This window comes from Schistocerca piceifrons, chromosome 5 (assembly GCF_021461385.2).
Source record: "Schistocerca piceifrons isolate TAMUIC-IGC-003096 chromosome 5, iqSchPice1.1, whole genome shotgun sequence".
Classification (NCBI taxonomy): domain Eukaryota; kingdom Metazoa; phylum Arthropoda; class Insecta; order Orthoptera; family Acrididae; genus Schistocerca; species Schistocerca piceifrons.
In genome coordinates, this window is record NC_060142.1 from 521,568,397 (window position 1) to 521,593,359 (window position 24,963).

General features: G+C 42.1%; 1 protein-coding gene across 2 annotated transcripts in view; it reads left to right on the forward strand.

Annotated features, from left to right (window-relative positions):
- LOC124798305 (aromatic-L-amino-acid decarboxylase) overlaps positions 1 to 24,963 on the forward strand; it is a 210,872-nt gene that overhangs the window by 18,319 nt on the left and 167,590 nt on the right. Inside the window, exon 1 of one of the 2 annotated variants that reach the window (XM_047261641.1) lies at positions 15,161 to 15,360. The exons of the other annotated variant lie outside the window; for it this stretch is intronic. The gene's annotated coding sequence lies outside the window, so the exon portion shown is untranslated. Of the gene's footprint in view, positions 1 to 15,160; positions 15,361 to 24,963 lie in introns of those variants that run through there. 2 annotated transcript variants of the gene reach the window in all.

Consider the following 24,963-nt stretch of genomic DNA (forward strand, 5'->3'; position numbering starts at 1 on the left):
GCCAGCCATAAATCAGTTCAAATGAACATTGGGATGATTACTTCTTAAGATATGCTAGTACATATCTAATACGGTAAACTGAAACTGCCCTCTTGCATCCGAACGTCTCAAGGCAAAAACTACCCTAGTCTCCTTGCAGCCCTGACAGCTGACACATACTGTGCTGCAGACTGTAAACATAACAGGAACTGCTCTAGCTTTTGTGTTACGCGTGCGTGTAACTCAGCGCATTGACCGACTCACTGCAGATGTTTTCTACTTTTTGGTGGGTTTAAAAATAGCGATCCCAGTCGTGGGACAATATGCTAATTACAAATTTTTGTCATAGTCCAGATTTCTTAAAATTCCTTCAAGGAGAGATTTGTAATGACACTGTGTGGTGTGTCTTTCAGAGATGGCATCAGCCACCAGTTAGAGCGAAAGACTCAGATTAATTACTTTCTCAGATCAGCAGGTTTAAAGTTGATACATTATACTGTTTCGCCAAAGCATTAATGCACAATCTCCGTTTCTATGATACTTCGTCCCGTTGAAATAATTTACGTTCGCATGTACGCTGTTTTCGCTGGGAACATTGTGAAAGCAAGAGTGCCGGTGGTGGTAGTTGGTGGGGGGGGGAGGGGAGGGGAGAGGAGGCAGTGCTGATACGCTTCCATGCTTCCATCCCTGCTGACAGCGCCATGACGCCCATAATCACTTCGGTTAATACTAAAACGACTCAATATTTTCGTACATGGTGGAAATATTTCAAAAACGACTTACCTTAGTACCGTGAGAATTAAAAAGGAAAAGCTTATTCTAAAGCCGTATCGTCTATAAGAAAGTATAATTTTCAAAAACGGGAACCTGTAAAATTCATAGGAATTACCACAGAATGAAGAACGTAGACATACCAGACACAGCAACTCCTATCTCATTTGGTGTGATATCAATGTACACTTGCATTACAGTAGATGAAGCTATCGACATCGTCACACAAAGGACTGAAACAGCAAGGAAACACAACAAATGCACACACTGATGAAGCAGCGACCATGCTCGGACTGTAACAGCACAAAATTACTTGGTGTACAACAAATAGTTTTATTCCCAACATGGACTGCCAATGAGATCATCGATTAGTGGCTTCCTAGCCAACATGTTCATGAACAACTTAGAGAACAAGGTCTTCAAACACATAATAAAACCGAAACTATATATACTGGCATTGTTATGTCGATGACATGCTGATAGACGAACCACATACAAACATAAAACAGCTACACAATGAAATAAAAGATTTACACTCATAAATTCACTTCACATTAGAAACAGAAACGGACAGCACATTAACTTTTCTGGATTGCACCAAAAAGTAGTTCTCCTGATTTCACAATATTCAGAAAGCAGACCACCATGAGCACCACCATTCACAATATATCAAACCCACTGAAAAGCAAACAAGTTTCACATACCTGCTCCAAAGATTAAACAGAACACCCATACGCAAACGAACCACACTCAGGAACTAAATACAATAAAACAAGTAGCGGCGGAAAATAGTTATGTACCCATATGATAAACTAAACGAACAGATAAAACAATTGAAATTCCAGGACATGCATACACCTTCCATAACTGAGCTAGACACACACACACACACACACACACACACACACACACACACACAGAAACTGCAAATATGTGCGCGAAACGTCTTGGCAAAGAAAAATCAAGTTTAGCCATAAAGTGAAGTGGTAGCACGCAACGTTCGCATTAATATCGTTTGGTTGTAGATGACACGCTATCAGTAGTGCAGACTGCAGATCGTGCTTTTGTATTTGTCCGCGAGTGCCTGCGGAATGTCCTCAATAATTGTAAGAGACAGTCGTGGTCTTTCCAGTTGAGTGTATTATCGCAGAGCTAAGTGAATTAGAACGTGCGCAAACTGTTGGTGGGTGCTTCCGTAACCAAGGCAGCCGAATTGTTTGGTGTTTTAAGGCGCACCGTACCGAAGATTTACGCCGCAGATACGGAAAATAATCATCCGCTAAGTCACAACGCCGACGAAAGTGTGTGTGTGTCGTATGATTGTCTGCCACGGTCATTGAAGAGTTTCTCTAAGTCAGTTTTTGTGCAAGATGGCTCAGAGACTTCAGTTGTTCATCACAAAAATGTCATGTGATCTGGATTTCCGATTATTAGCTTGACATTGCTGTTATATGGCATATGTATATTTTGTTCCTGAGTTTATACAGTGAGCGGTGGCGGATTTACATATAGGCCCACTAGGCACAGCACCTTAAGGGGGTGGCATTTTTTGCTCTGAACTCATTTTAACCTTTCACGTTTTAAAATAACTGCGCTTACAAAGGAAATTTTTTTTATTATTGTTAAACAATTTGCTAGTTTAAATAAGCCGAAATTTGACAATACAAGCTTGGAAAATGTACATAGTTTACTTGGTGGCTGAATGGAAATTTAACATTGGGTTTCTGTCTGGTATCATCTTCATGACTGTCCAAAATATTGTGAAGAAAGCTGTCGGGACGGCAATCTACAATAGTGTTTGAAACGTTATTATTCCAAAAAGGTTGCCGGCGTCCACTTAACCCTACCATATTATCCCCGTGAAAATACCGGGACCACTGAAAAGCTGTGATAAACTAATCAGCAGTTTCTTAAGTACTGTAACATATGTGGGCCTCAGTACGTAAGACCCGAGTCTACTTAAGTTTCTTGAAGAAATTACAGGGAAGTATAAAGTCAACACTCTATTATTGTAATTAATCTGAAAGCTCTGTTGTTTTCAATATCTGAGCTTTGATTTAACGGCACCCGTTTAACTAAATTTGTTGATACTAGAAACGTTTTACATTTTTAAACATGTTTATACGAAAAGAACATAAGCAGAATATCTAATAATGTGTGAAACGCACTTCACAACAGCTTAATAATTTCATTTATTTATTTACTTAGTTACTTTTTTGGCGAAAAAAGAAGAAGAAACTAACTTTCGTTTGATACCGTGCAGGCCGCAGCACAATAAATGAAACAAAGTTTCCACTCTGTGCAGTCGAATAGTACGTGGCATTACAAATTTAATATAAAACTTCTAAACCAAGCTTTTGTTCTTCGAGGAAAGGTTATTTTTATTTTATGTTGGAACAAAGGTGCATTTTTGTGTAGACATAACAGTAGTGTTCAGACAAATGACAACAGACCACATCAAATGCCAACAAGACTACTTAATCTTTGTAGTCTGTCTTCTCTGTTCTGAGAAACCGCTAAAATGTTGTAAGAATAAGTGGGATAAAAGTCGATCAAGCACACCTCACTGCAAGAAACTGCAAAAAGTATTTGCTTTTTAAATTAGAAAGACAGTGTCAAGAATATTCAGAACATATTTGCGTCCCAGACAAAATACCGGCGACGTGGGGAAACAGAAGCCGAAAAACGGACTATCCCGTTTTCTTTGAGACGAATTCCAGGCGGCAGGTGTGTTTCTACTGTTCACTGACAACAGAGAAACAGGTGACAATGAAATAAAATTATTCTGCATTGTCGTTCTTTCATTGCGCAGTTACGTCGAGTAATCAGAGTTGGTCAGTTCATAGATCCGTGTTTAAAGGAAAAATCTTTGTGCTCATGTGCTTTGTAGTACGATTGGAACTCGATATAGTCTTTCTTTCCTTTCACAATTTTTTCTTTTGTTTTGACTGTTGCTTGACAATTTTGTAAGTGCCTTAACATGAATAACAGTGGTAAAAGCGAACGCGCAAAATTAAATGGGGCGGCATTTCGGAAATTATCGAAAGTCAGGCGAGAACGAGAAGCCAATGTTCTAAAAGCGCTTGGCAGAGTAGATGAATTTTTCACAAAATATGTTGCTGGTTCGACTTAGTTCAAGTAGTACGGATGATATTTCTGTTACTGTAGCTGTTGTAAAAGAAGTAAATACAGACGAAACAAAAGTTAAAAATGAAGAAAAGCAGATTGTTCCCGATTCCGAGTTTCAGAAAAACTAAGTGTCGAGTCAGACCTCACAAAAATAAATAGCCTCCTTAGTGATATCGTGCAGAATGGTGTGTCAATAAATCAACAATCGACGTTCTCTTACAACGTGGCATTAATCAAAATTCTAACGGTGATATTTTCTAATTCAGGAAGATCAATAGGCGATAAAACCAGATATTTGAAAAACATGTATTTTACTGTAAACTTTGCGTGATTTTCTAGTATACTGCTGTAGCACCGGTGCTGTTTTTTGTGCGCCATGTAAACTGTTCGGAGGTAAGGGCGCGATTGCTACTAATGGCGTTGCAGATTGGAAAAATTATTTCTAATATTTTTATCTCATCATGAGAATTCACTTGAACACACAAATTCTGAGTAATCACTCTTAACAAAAAAATGTCACCTGGGACAATAGACGACCATTTCGAGTCATATGTTGAGACAGAAAAAACGTACTGGTGCAGTGTGTTGAAAAGGGTGTTTGCATTAGTGAAGAAGCTAACAAGTAGTGGACTTCCCCTACGTGTACACGTTGAAAGAATCCATTCATTACATAATGGTCAATTTATGATGTCTCTTGAACTTACAGCCGAGTTTAATCATTTTCTCGCAAAGCACATTTAATGGCATGGAAAGCAAGGGCAGGGACATAAGTTATCTTTCTTCAACAATCTGTGATGAAATAATAGCGTCTTTCTGAACGAATAAAAAGAATTATCATAATTGAAATAAAACAGGCCAAATATTTCTCTATAATAGTAGATTCTACCTGGGACACAAGTCCGAAAACTTAGCTGAGGCCCTACTAAAAGTCCTGTCTACAAATTCCATTGATATTACTGTAGAAGCCAGTCATATGAGAAAGCAAGCAATATGTCAGGGACGTACACCGATCTGCAGGCACGCATTAAAGAACGAAATCCTAAAGCTCATTATGTGCCTTGTGCAGCACGTTCTTTGAATTTATTCGGCACTAGTGCTGCAACCTGCTGTCGGGAAGCATGTTCATTTTTCTATGTAGTGCCAAACCTTCATAATTTTTTCTCTGCTTCTACACAGCGCTGGGATAAACTTCTTTCTTTCATGAAGCCAGGAAGCAAAACGGTAAAGAGCTAATCAAAAACATGTTGGTCAGCAAGAGAGGAAGCGTGTGTACGTCTATATGAAAACTGGGAGGGCGTTATCAATGCCCTCACTCATATTGCCAATAATACGTTTGAAAAACCGCTAGTGCGAAATGAGGCTTCAGCTTAATTGAATCAACTCAGCAGACTAGAAACAGTATTCATGTCGTCAGTATGTAAGGACATACTAGAGAGATTTATTAGTGTAAATCTGAAACTGCAAAGTGTAAATATTGATACTAAAATAGTGCATGAATTATATGAATCACCTGTAGGATTTATTGCATCTATTCATGGCATGTTCGACTATTATGAAAATAAATCCGTGGAGATTGTGATTGATATAGACTATGATTGCACCTATAAAAGATCACGAAAACACAAACGTCATGATGACGAAGATGCGGACTCTGAAAAAGTTTTTCTGACTGGAAGGGAAAAATTTAGAGTCGAAACATTTCTCGCAGTACTCGACAACTTGAACGCCGAATTAGTGAGGCGGAAGGAAAGCTATAGAGCATTGTTGGACTCCTTCACAGGTTTCAGTAACCTTAAAAACAGTTCACCTGACGATATTGCTGAATGTGCAGCAAAACTCCATGCGTCATATGACACAGAATTAGAGCCTTCCTTCCCTAGTGAATGTGTACATTTGGCGAACTTTTGAAATCTTTGAGATTAGCGATATACCAGTCGAAATGAGTAAATTTTTACGAAAAGAGATGTTACAGTCCGTGTTTGCTCTCAGAATATTTGTATGTATGGCGCTTATAAATTGTTCAGCAGAACGCTCTTGTTCGGCTGTTAAGACTGAAATCGTATCTACGTTTTACGTTGTCTGATGAGAGACTGAACGCCTTGTCCATTCTTCACATCGAAGCCGACCTCTTAACTATAAAGATTTGATAGTTTTCTGTCGTCAAAACCAGACGCAAACTTTGCTGACTGGTCAGTTTATTTACTCATATTAGTTTTAAAAATTTAAGATTGTAGTGTGATTTTTACTGTAACTTAGAGCACATTCATCGGATTTACAAACTACGTATTACCCGTTTATTTTACAACTGCCGGTGGCAGAACACGGAACTAAACCTCGTTTACGTGCAGACGTGACCGAAGGCGCCCGACAATACTAAACAACACCCGAATGACCCAGGCCGCTCGGCGCTGTGCAGTCAAGTCATACTGATACTGTAGTAAATTACAACTGATGGCTATTCTTGGCGCCTGCTGAAATGTATAGTTACCGTGGAAATATACGTTATCGGAGAGTACGATCAGATGAAAAAGTATTAATAAATAAAGTAGTTCAGTTCTGCCGATAAATACGTAAAAGCTCGTTAGAAAGAGCTGTGGTGAGAGCAGTAGCTGCAGTACAAAAATGTTCAGCCCTTAAATGGATTAAAGGTATTGCGTGCACTTATTATGCAGCATATAGCTACACAGACCCTAATGCTTTACATGTTAACTATTTGATTATGAAACAAATTTGATTTTACCACACTGGCCTGTAAAATTACATAATAGCAAATCCAGTTCTGTGTTTGTTCGTCTGTATTTAGGTATTAGTTCATTTTCATTTCTTATGCTCTCCTATAAATTTAAGTATTAATACCGAACGTGTTTTTTTTATCTGCTACACATTAAAGTTATTAGATCGTAAAACGACAGTTTAATTTTGAACGCATCTCAGTAAAATTACGTATTAATTTCTATTGTTTGACACGCTCGCTTCAATTTTTAGATTGTAACAAAAATTCATTTTCTTTTTCAACGGTTTCGTGTAAAATAACATACTAAAGTGATCCGTTGTCTCTTACACGCTCTGCTGAATTTTTAGGCCATAAAAGAAATTTACTTTTCTTGTGTTCGTTTCTGTTGTCTTTCAACAGAAGAATGTGTTAACACAATGAAGTTTTAAGTTTGTTTTATCCGTTGCCGTACACCAAGTTTAGTTCAGGAACCATATTACATTTTGATTGAGCGCGACTAGACCGCTGACGCGTCCTCCACAACAACGAATAACAGATTACGGAAACAGCTTACAGCGCTCCCACCCAAAACGGCAATTGTGAAGTAATCGGGTAATAGTTTTTATTTAAAACATCTTTTTTGGGGGAGGGGGTGTTGCATATCATATGGTGTGCCTAGGGGCGCAAAATTTTTAAATCCGCCCCTGACAGTGAGCAGTTGTCATCTCGTTTTTGATGTCACACCTTATGTTTGGGTTTTGTTAATGTTTACTACACATTGCCGCTGTATATAATTTATCTTTTAAATTTTACACCGCCCCTTTGTGCAGAGCGCACATTTAAAGTGCGGGTGAACACTACTCTCTCCCGTACCTTCTCCCAAGAAAACGGGGACCCCAGGGCTCCGTGCTAAGTGTTGTACTGTTTGCCATTGCCATAAATCCAATTATGGATTGTCTCCTTCCTGATGTTTCGGGCTCCCTCTTTGTGGACGATTGTGCGATCTACTACAGCTCTCAACGGACCAGCCTTCTTGAACATCGTCTTCAAGGATGTCTCGATCGCCTCCACTCTTGGAGCATCGAAACCGGCTTCCGCTTTTCTCCCAGTAAGACCGTTTGTGTTAATTTCTGGCGTCGTACGGAGTTTCTTCCGCCTTCCTTACTTCTAGACCTTCCGTTCGCGGACGTCGCTAAATTCTTGGGTCTTATGTTCGACAGAAAGCTGTGCTGGTCCTCCCACGTTTCCTATCTTTCGGCTCGCTGTCTGCGATCCCTCAACACCCTCCGTGTCCTGAATGGCACCTCCTGGGGAGCGGACAGAGTGGTCCTTCTCCGCCTCTATCACGCCTTAGTGCGCTCGAAATTGGACTATGGCAGCATAGTTTACTCCTCCGCTTGACCGTCTATTCTTTGGCGTCTCGACTCTATCCACCACCGTGGATTACGTTTAGTGTCTGGAGCTTTTTACACCAGCCCTGTGGAAAGCCTTTATGCTGAGACTACTGAACCTCCGCTGTCCAATCGGCGAGCTGTCCTTCTGAGTCGTTATGTTAGCCATCTGTCTTCCATGCCTGCAAATCCGGCCCACGACATTTTTTTCGACGCCTCCTTGGCTTTAGGGTATGCTGGCCGCCCTTCCTCTCTACTACCACCGGGAGTCCGCTTCCGTCAACTGCTACATTTTCTTTTCCTTCCACTTTCCTAAAACTTTCGTGAAAACTTGGGGTACAGCACCGCCTTGGCTCCGGCCCCGGACCTGCCTGCTCCGTGACCTTTATCAGTTTCCCAAGGATGATACCCCTTCTCTTGTTTATCGTTGGGCATTTGCTGCTCTCTGCGCACAAATGGAGGATGCCACATTTGTTTACACTGATGGCTCAAAAACATCGTTTGGTGTTGGGAGTGCCTATATTGTTGGTGACACCCCAAATTGATTTTGTCTTCCCGACCAGTGTTTGGTTTTTACTGCGGAGCTGTACACTGTTCTCCAGGCTGTCCAATACATCCAGCGCCATCCGCAGATACAATATATTATATTCTCAGATTAACTCAGCTCTCTCCTCAGTCTCCAAGCTCTCTACCCTGTCCACCCTCTGGTCCACCGGATTCAGGATTGCTTCCACTTGCTCCACTTGGGGGGCGTCTCTGTGGCGTTCCTCTGGATCCCAGGACATGTTGGTACCTGTGGAAATGAGGCGGCCGATATAGTGGCCGAGGCTGCAGTCTCTCTTCTTCGGCCAGCTATTCGCATGATTCCCTTCGCCGATCTACGGAATTTTTTATGTCGTCGTGTTGCTCTTTTATGGCATGCACATTGGTCGACACTTCCCAATAATAAATTGCGGGAAGTGAAATCTCTTCCCTGTGCTTGGACCTCTTCCTCCTGAACTCGTCGTCGGGAGGAGGTAATTTTAACTAGACTCCGGATGGGGCACTGTCTTTTTAGCCATCGACATCTGTTAAGTGGCGATCCTCCCCCACTCTGTCCCCACTGCTCTCAGCTGTGGACGGTGAGACACCTTTTACTTGAGTGCCCCTATTGTACTCCGTTACGCGCCCGTCTACAGCTGTCGCCTGATATATCTTCCATTTTAGCAGATGACACGCGATCGGCCGATCGTGTTCTCGAGTTCATTAGCGCCAGTGAGATGACGTCAGTTATTTGAAGCTCTTTTTGGGGACAAATAACCCCCTTCTATAGTGGTTTTTTAAGCTTTCCTTATGTTCTTGGTTTCCCCACTTTTTTGAGTTTTGCTCCCATTGTTGCTGGTTTCCAGTTTCGTTTTCTTAGCTTTTCCTAAGTCACAGACCAAGCGCTAATAACCGTAGCAGAATTCAGCCCTAAAACCTTAACAAAAAAAAGCCCCTTTGTTATGTAGTTGACACTGTCATTATTGTTGTTGTGTGTACACAGGGCTTGAAGATAGCGTAGTGAAAACACGAAACTGGTCGCACAAATAAATTGAGTTAAAAATGTAGACGGCTGAATGTGTGTTTAATTTTAATTTTTACATTGGACCTTGAAGAGGACTGTGACGAAAAATAAGAGGACGAAGCTGCAAAAGTCACAGCAGAACTGTATGTCGCACTCGCAAAGCTCGTCAGCACCAAAACAGCCAGAAGAAAGTTCCGCAAGCAAAGAAGAAAAGGGCGAATTGGAATTCCAAAACCACACATCAATGATGCAAATGCCCGTAACAAGAAAACGTGGTGCCGAAGCCATAAAACATGGACTACGGAGCAATTGAACAAAGTAGTTTCGTCGGATAAGTATTGTTGCTCACTGTTTCCAAGTTTACGCCAAGAGACTGAAATATGGCGGGGGTTCGGTGAAGATATGAGCAGCCATATCGTGGTATTTCAGGGGTCCTGTGCATACTCTGCAAGATCACATGACTGCTAAGGATTAAGAGACCATTTTAGCTGTCAAAGACGCCAAGGCCGCAATTCACACAGCTCGCATCGTTCTAGATTGGTTTCGTCAGCGCACGGAGGAATTGTTGCAGCCATTTCGCCATGGCTGCCCTGCAGTTCATATTTATTTCATTCCTAAGTCAGACATGCCAACTCTCCTGATTTAAGCAGGAGACTCCTGATTTTTCCTGCTTCCTACCGATCTCCCGACCGTGAAGACCGATCTCCCGATTTTCAGAGCAGTTTCAATACCTTCCTTACTATTTGAAAATCCTGCCCCTTCGATATATTGGTGGATTACAATGTATGGCTGCTACTTGTCTACGTTAACTTGGAAGATTCGTGCGGTGGCTGTCAGGAGCGGCAGTAGGCGTAGCTCGCGCTTCATATCTACAAGGAAGTAAGGAACTTACCGTTGGCAGCGTTCGGAGATAAATGAATATCTTTCAACCAGTGCCAATTTCCTCCACTTCTGGTAGCATCAGTGCAATCGTAAAGTTATTGTGGACAAGGAGTAGTCTATAGTCGTTCCAAGCGAAGTGATTAGCGTTGTTCTTTCTACAAGGAAGTGTTGCCAAGTTGAGGGATTTCCTCCTAAATTTAGGGGGAATTAAGCTGCCTGGGGGAAATTAGAGGGATAAATGTTTCAGGTGGGAAAAATATTTAGGGTTACTACCCTCCCCTCCACCACTCGACAATTTCATTGTTGACTCAGGGTAATTTGGAAGTGCTATATAGGGGGAAACGGTGCACCAGGGTTGGTATCACTGCTACATGACCATTGTCTAGAACGTAGGACCATTGTGTTCTCGGTTCTGCTGCTCGATTTGTGTACTCTGTAGTTGTTGTTGTTGGCTGCATATCATGGATCTGTTGATTATTTTTTGTTCAGGAAGGTGAAGAAATAATGTGTAGTGTTCAGAAACGTATATAAGGAAGAATTTCCATGTTTAAGAGAATCGAGGAAGGGACAAACAAGCGCATTTTGTAGTGTATGTAGATGTGACTTTTCAGTGGCTCATGGCGGGAAATGCGGCATTCTTAAACACGTGCAAACTAAAAAACACAATGAGTGTGTCCATTGTGTAGGACGGAACCAGAAACTTCGCGTGTAAACCCCAAAATGTAGATTCTGTGATGAATGCCGAGGCTTTATTTACCTCATTTATTGTAGAGCGGCCGGCCGCGGTGGTCTAGCGGTTCTAGGCGCTCAGTCCGGAACCGCGCGACTGCTACGGTCGCAGGTTCGAATCCTGCCTCGGGCATGGATGTGTGTGATGTCTTTAGGTTAGTTAGGTTTAAGTAGTTCTAAGTTCTAGGGGACTGATGACCACAGATGGTAAGTCCCATAGTGCTCAGAGCCATATTGTAGAGCATTGTAGAGCTTCGGAAAATGTTTCTCGATTCTGAAATTGCGAAACAATATGGGTGTGCCAGGTACAGGTACTGAATTATTGCAACTTTTTCAGGGATGTGTTGTAATTCACAATAGTACAGCGCTAAAATTCTCCTGATTTTTCACTTTTGAAAGTTGGCATGTCTGCTAAGTGATTTAGGTTGCTGTATTCCCGTCTTTCCATGAACATTTTTTTACTGTCTCCTTTCATCGAACAGTTGACGTATTTCTTCTGTTGCCCATGGTTTATTCGGCTTATCTTCTTTGTGCCCATGTCTCACTGTCCAACATCTGTGACTGCCGTTTTTAAAGATGTCTACAGTACTCCTCTTCAGCTGTATACCTGGTGTACATTGGTTCACTGGGAGAATAATTCTACGTTAAGTGTAGTTCGTCTATAAAGGAGACCGCCTACGGAACACTAAATCAACCCATCATTGAGTACTACTAAAGTTTTTGGGCTCCCTATCAGGTCGGATTAAAGGAAGACATCGAATCATTTCGGATGCGTGCTGCTAGGCCGGTTATCGGTGCGTTCGATCAACACTCAAGTATTACAGCAATGCTTGGAGAGCTCAAATGGGAACCCCTTGAAAGAAGGTGACAGTTATCTCGCGCAAGACTATTGAGAAAATTTAGAGAACCCACATTTACGGTTGACTGCAATAAGTGTCCACGGCCGCCATCTGCTTTCCACATAAGGTCCATGAGGATAAGACACGAAATTAGGGCTCGTATGGAGGCTTATAGACTGTCGTTTTTCTCTCGCTTTGTTTCTTGAATTGAACAAGAAAGGGAATAACTAGTAGTAGTAAAAGGCACCCACCGCCATGTACCGTGTGGTGCCAGGCGGGATATGGCCGTAGATGTAGAACCTTACTCTAGGATTATAAATATGTGAATGTAGCTAGCCACGCATCCCCCTCATATCTGGTGGTGAAATGGACCAGTGGGTAGCCCGTCATAATCTTAACACACAAGCATGAACACAGGAAGATGGTGTGCTGAACTGTAGAAAAGAAGCAAAACAGAAACAGCCAACGGTCCAAGTTCAAGATATGCAACGTCGCTAGAATGGCGTTGGCGCTGTCGTGGTTGAGCAGTCACGGTATTGGATAAGTGGGAGATCTGTGTTCAAATCTCCTTCATGCCCCACCCCCTTTTTTTTACAAAATTATGAACTTTCCGTTCCGTCATTACAGTGCCTGTTCTCTTTCTGTAGTCTTGGTAATTATCATACTACACACTGCTAATTAGAATATGAGTCATGTGGTAAGGATATATTACCGTCGCAACTAAATGTAATGAATAGTGAGAGCAAGCCAGATGCCGCTTAGACTTATCACAAAATGAAAACAACAAATAATCGGGTATGAACTATGTTAGAACAAAGGATTCAAGAGACAAAACTTCCAAAACGGAACGCAAGAGTCATAACATGTGGTACTTATGTAGAACAAACAGGCGACACGAACGTCTAGAGGTCCCTTCACTCACTGTTGCAGGCGGACGTCACACCACGACACAGACACAAATTTCAATACAGCGAACAGACTCGTCAGTGGTCGAACGGACTATTCATAATATCGGGAAAAAAGTGGGTCACGAAGGAGCTTTTAACATGGATCTCCCCCTTCGCAGCCCAACGCCGTGACCACTCAACGACGACGTTACGACTATTCACTTTCGCTCGATGTTGCAGATGTTGAGCTTGTACCGTTCACTGTTTCTATTTTACTTCTTTTTTCACAGTTCAGTATGCTTTCTTCTTGTTTTCATACTTGTGTGTTCAGTTTTTGACGGGCTATTCTCTGGGCCAGCTTACCACTAAATATGACAGATGTGCAACGGGAGTTTCCGTTGTAAGAAATGGTTCCAAACTGAGACTGCTTCTCAAGAACACCTCACACCACATACTAAGGTAAACAAATAACAACGATCCGAAAATAATGTGCATATTGTAAAGTATGTATGTAGAACTGTAAACGGATCCTAGCCAAGGCTCGACATACGTTATGTCCCAAGAATAATGGGGATGTAACCCTTGTGCGCAATTTCTGGTTAGGTCACTTCACAAGGATAATCATAAATTTAAAAATTACTGGATCGCCACCAGCCGAACCCCTTCCTAACAATTAAGAAAAGACCTAACTGGAAATTATCAGTTTAATTAAATTAAGAATTTAATTATAAGAATGAAATTTTTGTAAAGAAACTAACAAGATGAACAGCATTGTATGTCGTATATAAAAAAAAACTAGGGATTGGAAAATTAATTTGAAAACTGGCATCAATGAGAAAGATGAACGGAGAGTTTATCTTTTATGTAGCACATTTATTTCTTTACTGAATTTGATGCGCATCCTATCAATACACATGACTGGTGCCTGAATAAAAAAGTTAAACTAAATAATTCGCAAAAAATTGTAGAATCGCGCAATTAAGAAGGAAAAACACACAAAAGGGAAGTGGAACACACTAATTCAGTCATTCCATCTGCATACCCATAACTGTCCGAAAGGAACGAAGCGACTTCCACACTTTTAATTTCAACCACCATCTTCGCCGATTTTTAACAAAATAATTATGCCACATTCCGATAACACATAAGTACGCATGCTTCAGTTAAGCTGAAGTTCTTAAATATGCCATGAATTTAACATAGGGAAGTTCTAATTCGGCCTACTTCCTATCAGCAGAAAACTCTAGGAGCTACGAACTGTACTCGCCAACCGCTAGCTACAGTGTGTCCTTTCTCTACCGAACTTCGCCTAACTACCGGTGCACGGAAGCTACCAGAGGGGTAGGCTTCCGCCACCAACCTGACAAACTAACCTCAGACTAAAAGGGGTAAACCCCTCTGTCCAGGTACTGGGGTCCTAAGTTGGTCATCCAGTGCTATTCTCCAAATGAGAAGCAAACGTCACCTGTTCCTAGCACACGACAACCAACTCAGCGTCCCCCACAAAAGAAACCCAAAACCACACTTAAAAACACTGTCACATTCAAACACACATAGGGTAGGGTGAAGGAAAAAAACGTAATAAATGCAGGTCATGATTTCCTATGAAACACCAAAAAATCAAACATATCATTAAATAAGCCTTAGTTTGTTTCCTCAGTCTTTCTGGGAGAGTTAATAAATTAAACCGCAATCAGGCGATGGACGGAATGGGATGCACAGAAACCAGTGAGACGAGCGTCTATGAAACGACTCCACACAGACGTTTCATCATATATACATTACAAACACACAAAGTCACTAGCCACACACGTTTTGCGAACTGGAGAAAGAAGCAAAGAGGGGTTATGATCGGGACGGGAGGAGCGACCGACTACTTGCTGCGGTGTGTTGATGCGTGTGTAGAATGATTACGTGTTTCCGCCGGGTGTAGTTGCTCCGTCTCTCGTGTTTGGTCATCAGCAGCAATCTGTGATACTTGAGATAAACGTATCAGTTTAACTCGTGCATATTTATTTCTCAGTTTTAATCAGCGTCGCATGTCGCGCCATTTATCGCGCAGTTAATGACACAGTCTGCAGGCGGCCTTCACTGGATATGAAACTGGTTCGCCCGATGTTGGCCTCGTGTGACCGTGGCGATCGCCCGCATATCTGCCGACCTCGGTGTCTGAGGGCAGTGCTTTGCTCCATTTGGATAGCAGAAGTTGGAGCTGATAAGTAAACACGAGATATATATAAGTAGCGGAGTCGGCGCTGAACGGGTCGCGGGTGCTCTCAGCTCCAGCGGTTCATTCAGAAGGGAGTAAATTGACTCTCCTGTCTCTCTCTCTCTCTCTCTCTCTCTCTCTCTCTCTCTCTCTCTTGCGCGCGCGGGTAATAACTCCGGAAATCTATTCCGGGAACCGAGTCAGTGACTTTTTCGTCCGTTGAAAGTCCAAAGGCATCATAAGTGGCATCCAAGGATTTGGACACATCTCAGGCGACCCCGTTCGGTAAGTTTCAAGCATCAGTCAGGCAGCTTTTGAGAGGTCACAGTAAAGAATTCGCATGTATATTTCGTATGAAAGCTTCTTAAAGCATAAAATTATTAGGAATGAGTATTGACACTTGTTCGCGATCACATTGTACTGACAACATAATAAGCGACGTCTGTTAGATGTGTTGCTGTAGATACTGTCAGCAAATGTGTAGAATAAGTGTGTGATTGCTGTTCTCGTGTTTAGAGTTATTCTGAGGAAGCAAGAAGTTTGACGTGTGTAAAGCACCCAAGAATTTAAATCGTCTGCTCCGTGAGTTTTCCGGTTAATTACTTTCCTGTCGAAATTTGTATACAGAACTGATATTTTTCAAGGTAATTTATCCGTGTAGCGGCAGGGGTTCTGATTTAGTTCTTACTGTTTACCATCTAACATCACTCCATGTGATGGGTTCTCTCTTTAGACCATTCTTGATGAGGTGTGTTCAATGTTTGAAAAATAGCTCTGCCTTGACGTTTCCTCCACTCTGACGCTTCTTTTATTTTGACACTTCTGCGTAAACAGAATCATTTTATAAGGGGCACTCGAAGGATCAGTTTTTTTCAGCTAGATTCCAACGACATGGAACTGGAGGCAAGGGGTTTCCGTATCTCCAACGGGAAAAAAATCCAAAGCTGTTCACACAAGTTCCGGTAAGGTCATGATCTTGTTCTTTTACTGCAGGGGACATATCGTCGTAGAGTTCTTCGTCCGAGGAACCACGATCCATGCGCAGTGTGGAGCCTCCCCCTCACTTATCGACCTTAATGACAGTGAAAAATTAAAGCGCGTGTACCTAATGGAAATTTGGGAAAAGCAATCGTCACCGAAGTTTATCTGTCGGTAAAGAGGGAGGAAAGGGTTACATCTAAAAGAAAGGAAAAATGCAAATGAAACTGGTGGAAATTAATTTTGAAAAGGGGTAAAGTTAATAAAGAAAGTAAATGTGCGGTCGTTACGTTAACAATTATTGGCGTTAATCAGATATTTGAGATTTGGGGAAAATTACGGTCGCCAGTCCTATGGACAACTACTATAATAACTGAAAATGAAAGATTAATGCACATATAATTAGCACTAAAAGCGTGGCCACTGAAGGTTGACGCGTGTTGTGTGAAAACTGAATGTTTGTCAGAAGTAATAAATTTCGCTACACTCTGACTTAATTTAGTAAAAGAATTAATTAAAACCGGAAAATTGAAACTTAATTTAGTGACTGAAATTAATAGTGAACTTTGTTACTAAAGCGCTACGAAATTCAATAAAATAAGTTTAGCCTTGGGCTACCTCAACAATCATTTCAAAAGCTACTTGAATCTACACAATTTAGAAATAAGAGATTTAACTTTGAGCTTGAATAAAATGATTCTGAACAATTAACAATAGTAAAATTTAGTACGTACCAAGCTGAGCTGCAGTCACAGGTAAGCTAAAATATGGTAGCAAAACTCACACTCTTAATTTGTGCTTGTGTAATCTAAATATTGTAGCCAGCTATGGATACTTTAACTTTGAAATTAAAGCAGTGAAATGGAATGATATTACTTTAATGCTGGCGTTTGAATTTCAACGACACTCGGGTTCATTCCGGAAAAGGAAGGGACCCTGCTTGGTAATGCAATTGGGACAATGAGCAACAAAGGTTCATGATAAGTTGCTGTAATTTTGTGAAGCAAATGGAACAGTTTGAAAAGCTGAGGTCTGCTATATAGTTCTAAAACTTTACCTGCTTTCAGTCTTCCTTGTTGGTTGATTGGAGGTTTGAAATCGTCGATCGAGGAGGTGGCGACAGTCACTCATTGTCGGCCGTCGCTGTTGCAGAAGCTGGATGTTGGCGCGCCTTCTTCTCGACGCGGCCACCAGGCGAAACTGGCTCTTGACGTGCGCCAGCAAATGCTTCCAATCCGCGACAACTTGTCAGAAATTATCATAGCAAGTTGAGCGCAATTACATGCTGCCAAACCCCGAAAGCCCGGCAACTCGCGGGAGCGTCACACAACACTCCTGCTCCACCGCCCTCCTCCAGCCAGACTCCCTCTGCCCGCGCTCCACGCGGCAGAGTTAACACTCCCAAAGATCCTAAACACTTTGATTCTCCACACGACCTATCGATGTAATCGTTCGATAGCGTAGTTTTCCCTTGGCAAGACCCAGCGTACAAATACAAACAATATTTACAAAACAAACCAATTATATATATATTGTAAAACAATTTCAATATATAGACACACCGAAATGTCATATCTTCAGGTAATAAAATAAGGAAACAATTTATAGTACAATAGATGGAAATAGGAGGATATGCATTTCCGGCGTTACAAGTGCTATGAAGACCCTTTTCATAAACTGCGACGCACCATTAAGTCAGAACGCCCAGGTTGTCATCCACGGCACCCTTACAGCGCAGCAGTACGTCGACGATGTTCCACACCTCGTTTTGTTGCCCTTAAAGGCAAGCTAGCCTGGGCTTACATTTCAGCATGATCATGCCCGCCCGTCTACGGCAACAGTTTCTGCTGGTTTTCTTCATGTTTACCAAATCCTTGGGCAGCAAGATCACCGGATCTCTCATCAATCCAGAATGTTTGGTGCGTTATGAGCAGGGACCTCAACCCAGCATGGGATTTTGACGATCTAACGCCCAATAGCCGGCCTCGGTGGTCTAGCGGTTCTAGGCGCGCAGTCCGGAACCGCGCGACTGCTACGGTCGCAGGTTCGAATCCTGCCTCGGGCATGGATGTGTGTGATGTCCTTAGGTTGGTTAGGCTTAAGTAGTTCTAAGTTCTAGGGGACTGATGACCACAGTAGTTAAGTCCCATAGTGCTCAGAGCCATTTTGAACGCCCAATTGGACAGGATTTGGGACACTATCCTACAGGAGGACATCCAAACCTCTATAAATCAATGCCAAGCCGAATAACTGCATGCATAAGAGTCAGAGGCGGACAAACGCGTTATCGAATTGACAAGTTTGTGAAGCTCTCTCTCTCTCTTGAATAAATTATGCAATTTTTCTAAAATTGTAGTCATTGTTTTGTCTGTACATATACGTCACATATACCTATTTCTGTCGCCCTTGGGTAATTCTTTCGAGGTGCGTCTTTTTCTTCCTTAGTGTTTTCAAAAATGCCGAATAACCAATACGGAATTTGTGTACGGCCTGGTTCTAGAGTGTATGGTGGACGATATTCTATTTGCAGAGTACTAGATTAAAGTGTTAACTCGTGGGTTCGCTAAGCTGCGCGAGACTAACGTTGTCTTCCCAGCAGCCATGTCTCACCTGGACGTGCAAATAAACAGAGTGAATGGAGCAGAAGATATTATTGATTTGGTAGACCGAAGTCCTTCACCAAACCCATGCAGAATTTCTACACGTATAGGTGTTCCACATACAAGAATGTGGCGGACATTACTTTATCTTTTACAGTGGATTCAATCCTTCGACGAGGAGGTGAAGGTAGACGACAGGAATCTTGTCTTTGGTTGACTGCAAATTGCCAAGTAATCCCTTTAATACTGTTTATAGCTGCAGCAACTTTAACTCGTAGGGGTACCACTGACACTCGTGTTTTTCGTCGGTAGTCTGACGAAACCCCGCAAACCTTTCTGGAGTCACATTTCAATAAAGCTTCTATGTAAATGTGTTGTTCGGTATGGTAGACAAGCAGTTGATTGGAATTGATATGTTACCGCATCGTACGGCGAAGCCCCGTTATCTAGACTTGATTGAAAACGAGATTCCAGTATTATTGGAAGAGATTTCTTCATCTGCAAGGAGGGCTGTGTTCTTCCAGCGTGTCGAGGCATCTGCACATTCTAGTCATCGTCGGCTGACGCTTATGTGAAACCAACGTCCCCCGGGAGTTTTGTCAGCAGAAATAGTAACGTTTCTCGGCCGCCAACGTCCCGTAACTTTGAGTTTTGCCTGCAGTGGTGTTTTAAAGGCGAAGTCTTCAAAGAAAAAGCAAACCCTCGAGACGAATTTATCGGATTACGAATAGTGATGCTTTCATAAAAAAGTACCAAGTCAAACTCAGAAGAACTAGTGGTGTTGTCAAGATAGTTCTAAAGTACACTGAAGTCGGAGGTGGAATACATGAAAACAAACTTTCAACTTAATCTTTTACTTTGCTTAACACTTGTCAGTATTTGTTTCAGTTACATTCCAACAGCTGCACCTCTGTAACAATAACAATTGAACACTTATTAGCCGGCCGGAGTGGCCAAGCGGTTCTAGGCGCTACAGGCTGGAACCGCGCGACCGCTACGGTCGCAGGTTCGAATCTTGCCTCGGGCATGGATGTGTGTGTTATGTCCTTAGGTTAGTTAGGTTTAAGTAGTTCTAAGTTCTAGGGTTCAAATGGCTCTGAGCACTATGGGACTCAACTGCTGAGGTCATTAGTGCCCTAGAACTTAGAATTACTTAAACCTAACTAACCTAAGGACATCACACACATCCATGCCCGAGGCAGGATTCGAACCTGCGACCGTAGCGGTCGCGCGGTTCCAGCCTGTAGCGCCTAGAACCGCGCGACTTAAATTACTTAAACCTAACTAACCTAAGGACATCACACACATCCATGCCCGAGGCAGGATTCGAACCTGCGACCGTAGCAGTCCCGCGGTTCCGGACTGCAGCGCCTAGAACCGCACGTCCACCGCGGCCGGCTTAAGTTCTAGGGGACTGATGGCCTCAGATGTTAAGTCCCATAGTGCTCAGAGCCATTTGAACCATTCTTGAACACTTATTACGTGTACTGTTTAATCCGAATTAATCAATGCGACTAACTCATGAAATATTTACTATTGTTCCTGAAACATTCTGTATTATGAACGGAAATAAAGAATCTGTTACTGCCTCCTAATGTTGTTTAGTAATCAGCCGTTAAGGATCAGATAGGACATACCTGAACTCACTCCACAGAAATGTGGTTTCCGAAATTTTTAAAAAGACTTTTACAGTCCTTTCTTTCCATAGTAGCTCAGCACATAGACTTCTGTGTTGTAATTTAGAAACATAGAAGAGAATAACTGAATAAGTGTGTGTCGCTCTCGTATAAGAAGTCATGTGCGTAAAATGTGAAAAAGGAAAAACGTCGGCACATCTAACCAATAATATACCTTTCTCGTTACAACTATGTTATAATACTGTACATAACTATTCTCGGAGAATACTAGACACTATTCGCGTTTAAAATTCTTTTCCGTACGAAATTTTAATGTTCATTGTCCTGTTAAGTCAGCGACAAATCAGCTGACTGGGTGGGTAGTTTGTTTTTGTGTAGTACTATTTCCCTGAATTACGGGTGGGATGTGTGTGTAAATCGCCAGAAGCCAAAAGCGGCTGTGGCTTTGGGCAAAAAATGCATTTCTATCTTTCTCATAGAGTGGAATCGTGCATTTGGTGCAACGCCAGCTTCGGAAAGGTTTATTCTGAGATGCGGTTTGACCCACAAATATTGAAATGGTGTCAAAGATGGGTGCTGCGCTTTGTAAGTACATTGCACCGGTTTTTTTTTTGCAGCTCATTGCGTTTCAGTGGCATCTCATACCACAAATGTGGGTGCACCATGGTTTTCGCTATAGTGATGTGCATGACATAACCACTTCGAATGTCTCAAGTTACTGAGATTATCCTCGCTCAGTTATTCGTCTGCAACAAATGGTACACTAGTCGTATAGTTAACACAAAGCTTCATTAAGCTTCGCTGATCGTGAGAAAATTGCCGTAAAATCTTGTCGCTTTTACGATACAGAGTTCGTCCATATTGCAACTTTTACAACAGAGCCTTCAAGACAGTTCAGAATTAATTATGTACTCAATGTTTTATTTGCGGCCTCGTTAACCAGTATTACTTAATGTCGTAGAACCAGCCTGCGCTGAGCAGAGAGAGAGAGTCTGCATTGAGTGGTATGCATCAGGCCAAGTCTTGGAACTATATCCAAGGGCTACTTAGCAACATTTTGGGGCAGAAGGGCCTGAGGAGCGCGCGCATTCCTTTGCTGAAAAAGGAATGCTTCCCACTTGACATGAAATTGGTGTCCTTCCATAACTAAAAAACTTTACTCCTGCCACAAGTACATTTTAGTCTGTTACCGTTTTCAATCATTTCTTGCTCACGCAATAACATAACATTTTAATAGCCAGCTGAAGAGGCTTGGCTGGGTAGTTCAGTTGGTATTCTCCAGCAAAGGCAAGTTTCCACATTAGAGTCCCACGGCACTAGATACTTTTACTCTTTCAGGAAGTTTTGAAAACAGCACACTCTACGCTGCAGAGTGGAAGAAACGTTCTAGGTAGATATTGAAAAGGCAACAGGGAGAGAGTTAGATAACCTAAATTCTTTTCAGTCTAACACCTCCGCCTGGTTTTGAGCACCATGAGAAGCGACTGAATTCTTTTGATGTATCTCTTTACTTTTCCGTATACTCACAGACTAAATAACTTCGCGCTTAGATTCAGTTAAGAATCTGCTGTCGGTGGCTGCAATAGTATTAGCAATGAAATCTTTCCTGACTGACGTGACCAGATTTACTATTTAGGCGGGTGGTTGTCAGAATGGTTACGCGCGTCCGGACACTTCATCCCAGCGCTCTCTCAGAAAGCAGTAAATTGGTTAAATAATTTTTTTCAATTCTGTTGGTGTAGAAACCTGTGATGGAGTGTCTTTCCATTATGCGCCGAACGAAGCAACATCTTGAAAAAGTTCTCACTTTTTAGAATGGAAATAGTTCCTCAGAAATTCAATGAAATTACAAACCACCAAAATTGCACCCAAGTTTGTTGTATTTAAATGGCGGCAAGTTTCAGACTTTAGTCCATTTTCAAGCCATCCACTTAAGTCCTACCACAACACCATTTCTCGGAAACGTTGCACTGCTAGCGAAAAAATAAGTCGCATCGACATGGTGCTATCAAATGACTTTCCTCGGTGTAAACGGCTCCAAAGTTGACTTGAGATAAGAGAGATGATCGTATTCAGACAACCAATAAGATTTCGTACTTCGTGTGGCGTGTTGCTTATCGTGCAGGACTATCCGCATGCACTGATACGAATGATAGCAGAAGAGCTGAACACGTGAAACATTTACACACTAGCTAGGCAATATACAACAGTATGTACCGCAAAGCAAGAGCAAAAATAGTGTCATGGGATTGCAAAAAAGAAACAAAAAGACTGCTGATGGCTAAATACTGGGGTGGCGCTGGCTGCGAGAGCGGGGATGAGCGGAGTTGAGGATGCAGCGACTATACTGGTGTTGAAAATTAAAGCAACAAGCGGAAATGTAGCATGCTTGCGTGTATTTTGCCACAAAACAGTATAAACAGGTGATGGAAAAGTAGAAACGATGTAAAGAACGCAGAACTTAAAGCAACTGTAACATGTATAATGGTAGACAAAAAAGGTTCTTAGTTTTTTCCTGAATTTGCACACACGGGTAACTCCAAAATATTTCTGTTTGCTGATGACACTAGCATGGTAGTAAACAATGTTGTGTGCAACATTGGCTCGCTTTCAAATAATGCAGTTCATGATCTAAGTTCATGGCTTGTACAAAATAAACTGACGCTAAATCACACTAAAAATCAGTTTTTACAATTTCTAACACACAATTCAACAAAACCTAACGTTTTAATTTCACAGAATGGGCATATGATTAGTGAAACTGAACAGTTCAAATTTCTAGGTGTTCAAATAGATAGTAAGCTCTCGTGGAAAGCCCACGTTCAGGATCTTGTTTAAAGAATGCTGCCAATTTTACTATACTACTGAAGTGAGTGAGCGTTGGACAGGAAAATTAGTCTACTTTGCTTATTTTCATTCGCTTATGTCGTATGGTATTATATTTTGGAGTAAACATTCCCATTCTAAAAGGATATTTTTGGCTCAGAAACAGGCGGTTCGAGCAACAAGTGGTGTAAGTTGGTGAACCTCTTGTCGACTCCCTTCACTAGTTCGCGTATTCTGACACAGGCCTCTCATTATACATATTCTTTACTGTCATTTCTTGTTAATAATATTAGATTATTCCCAAGAATACGCTGCTTTCACTCGGTTAATACTTAACTGAAATCAAATCTGCATTTGGATCGGACTTCCTTAACTCTTGTACATAAAGGTGTGCAATATACTGCTGCATCCATTTTCAATAAGCTACCACTCGAATTTAAAAATCTTGGCAGTAATCCACGCTCTTTCAAATCGAAACTGAAGAGTTTCCTCATGGGTCACTCCTTCTCTTCTGTCCAGGAGTTCTTTGAAAAATTGAGCTGTTTCTTGTTGTGTTGTTGATTGCGTTTACTTGAACTTACGGACTGTGTTTTTACGGGTTTATAAACATTTATTTTTATCTATTATTACTTTTATGTTGTAATTTCATGTACTGACACTTTCCGTGACCTTGGAGATTTGCTCCTCAGTTTGATCCTACGGAACATGACGTATAAATAAATAAATAAATAAATTCCGACAACTGGTTAATACAGCAATACCGGCTTGACAGCGACGGGGCATGCTGTGAATAATGCCGTCAATCTCATGTTAAGGCAATAATGCCCCTCCTTACTGCAGAGCTGCTCAGTAGTCTAGAAGAGTGGTTGGTAGATGTTTGTATGATGCAACCAGTCTCCCTAGTGCATACCAGACATACTCCATGGGATTCAAATCGTGAGAGCGAGCGTGCCAGCCATGTGTGCAATAAATGAAGTTTCCCAGGAAACGTCAACCACCCGTGCTCTCTGAGGTCGAGCATTATTGTCTATCATTATGAAGTCTGGACCAACAGCACCTCACAACAACCGCTCATGATATCTAAAAATCTCGTCACGATAACCGACAGCAGTTACACCTTGCTTAGTCATCCGTAAAGTTTCCTGAAGAGGTGTTTGATTGGTCAACACAATCCTTGCCCACACCACGAGGGATCCTTCTCGATATCGGTCTCTTTCCACAAGGTTTGGGTCCCCAAATCGTGTTACACATTCCCTCCAGGTGCGAATCGCTCGTGAATCACTCTCCAGACCAAATTGGTGGGAGAAGCACATTGGCCTCCTGTCAGACCGTCCAGGTGGCATGTTGACGACTCCACTCTAAACATTCCCTTCTGTGAAGACGTCAGAGGTACACATACAGCAGGTCCCCGACAGTAAAAGCCACTCCGGCGAAGCCTTCTGCACACCGTTTGCCTCGGTGTAACATATCCATTGGATGCTCAGGGGTCAGACGGCAGTTGCTATGCAGTACTAAGGCCCTTACAACCAAATAACGGTCCTGTCTTCTGAAGTCACACGTGGCCGGTCCTACCCTGGTCTTCAGGATATAGTTTGATCTCTCTAAACTGTAGCCACATTCGAGAAACAACAAAACAATTCACATTAACCCATAAGGCCACACCAGTTTGCGACTCTCCTGCTCCCATCCTTCCTACGGCCCTCGACCGCACAGTCTGGTAGGCCTATTCTTTGTGCCCTACTGCAGTGTATGTGACTGTGTATAGAGAGATTGTGGATGTGGGACTACCCGGAAAACACTATCCCGTTTTGTAGGTGCCCTTACGTCATCTTTGGCTTGTTTTCCCT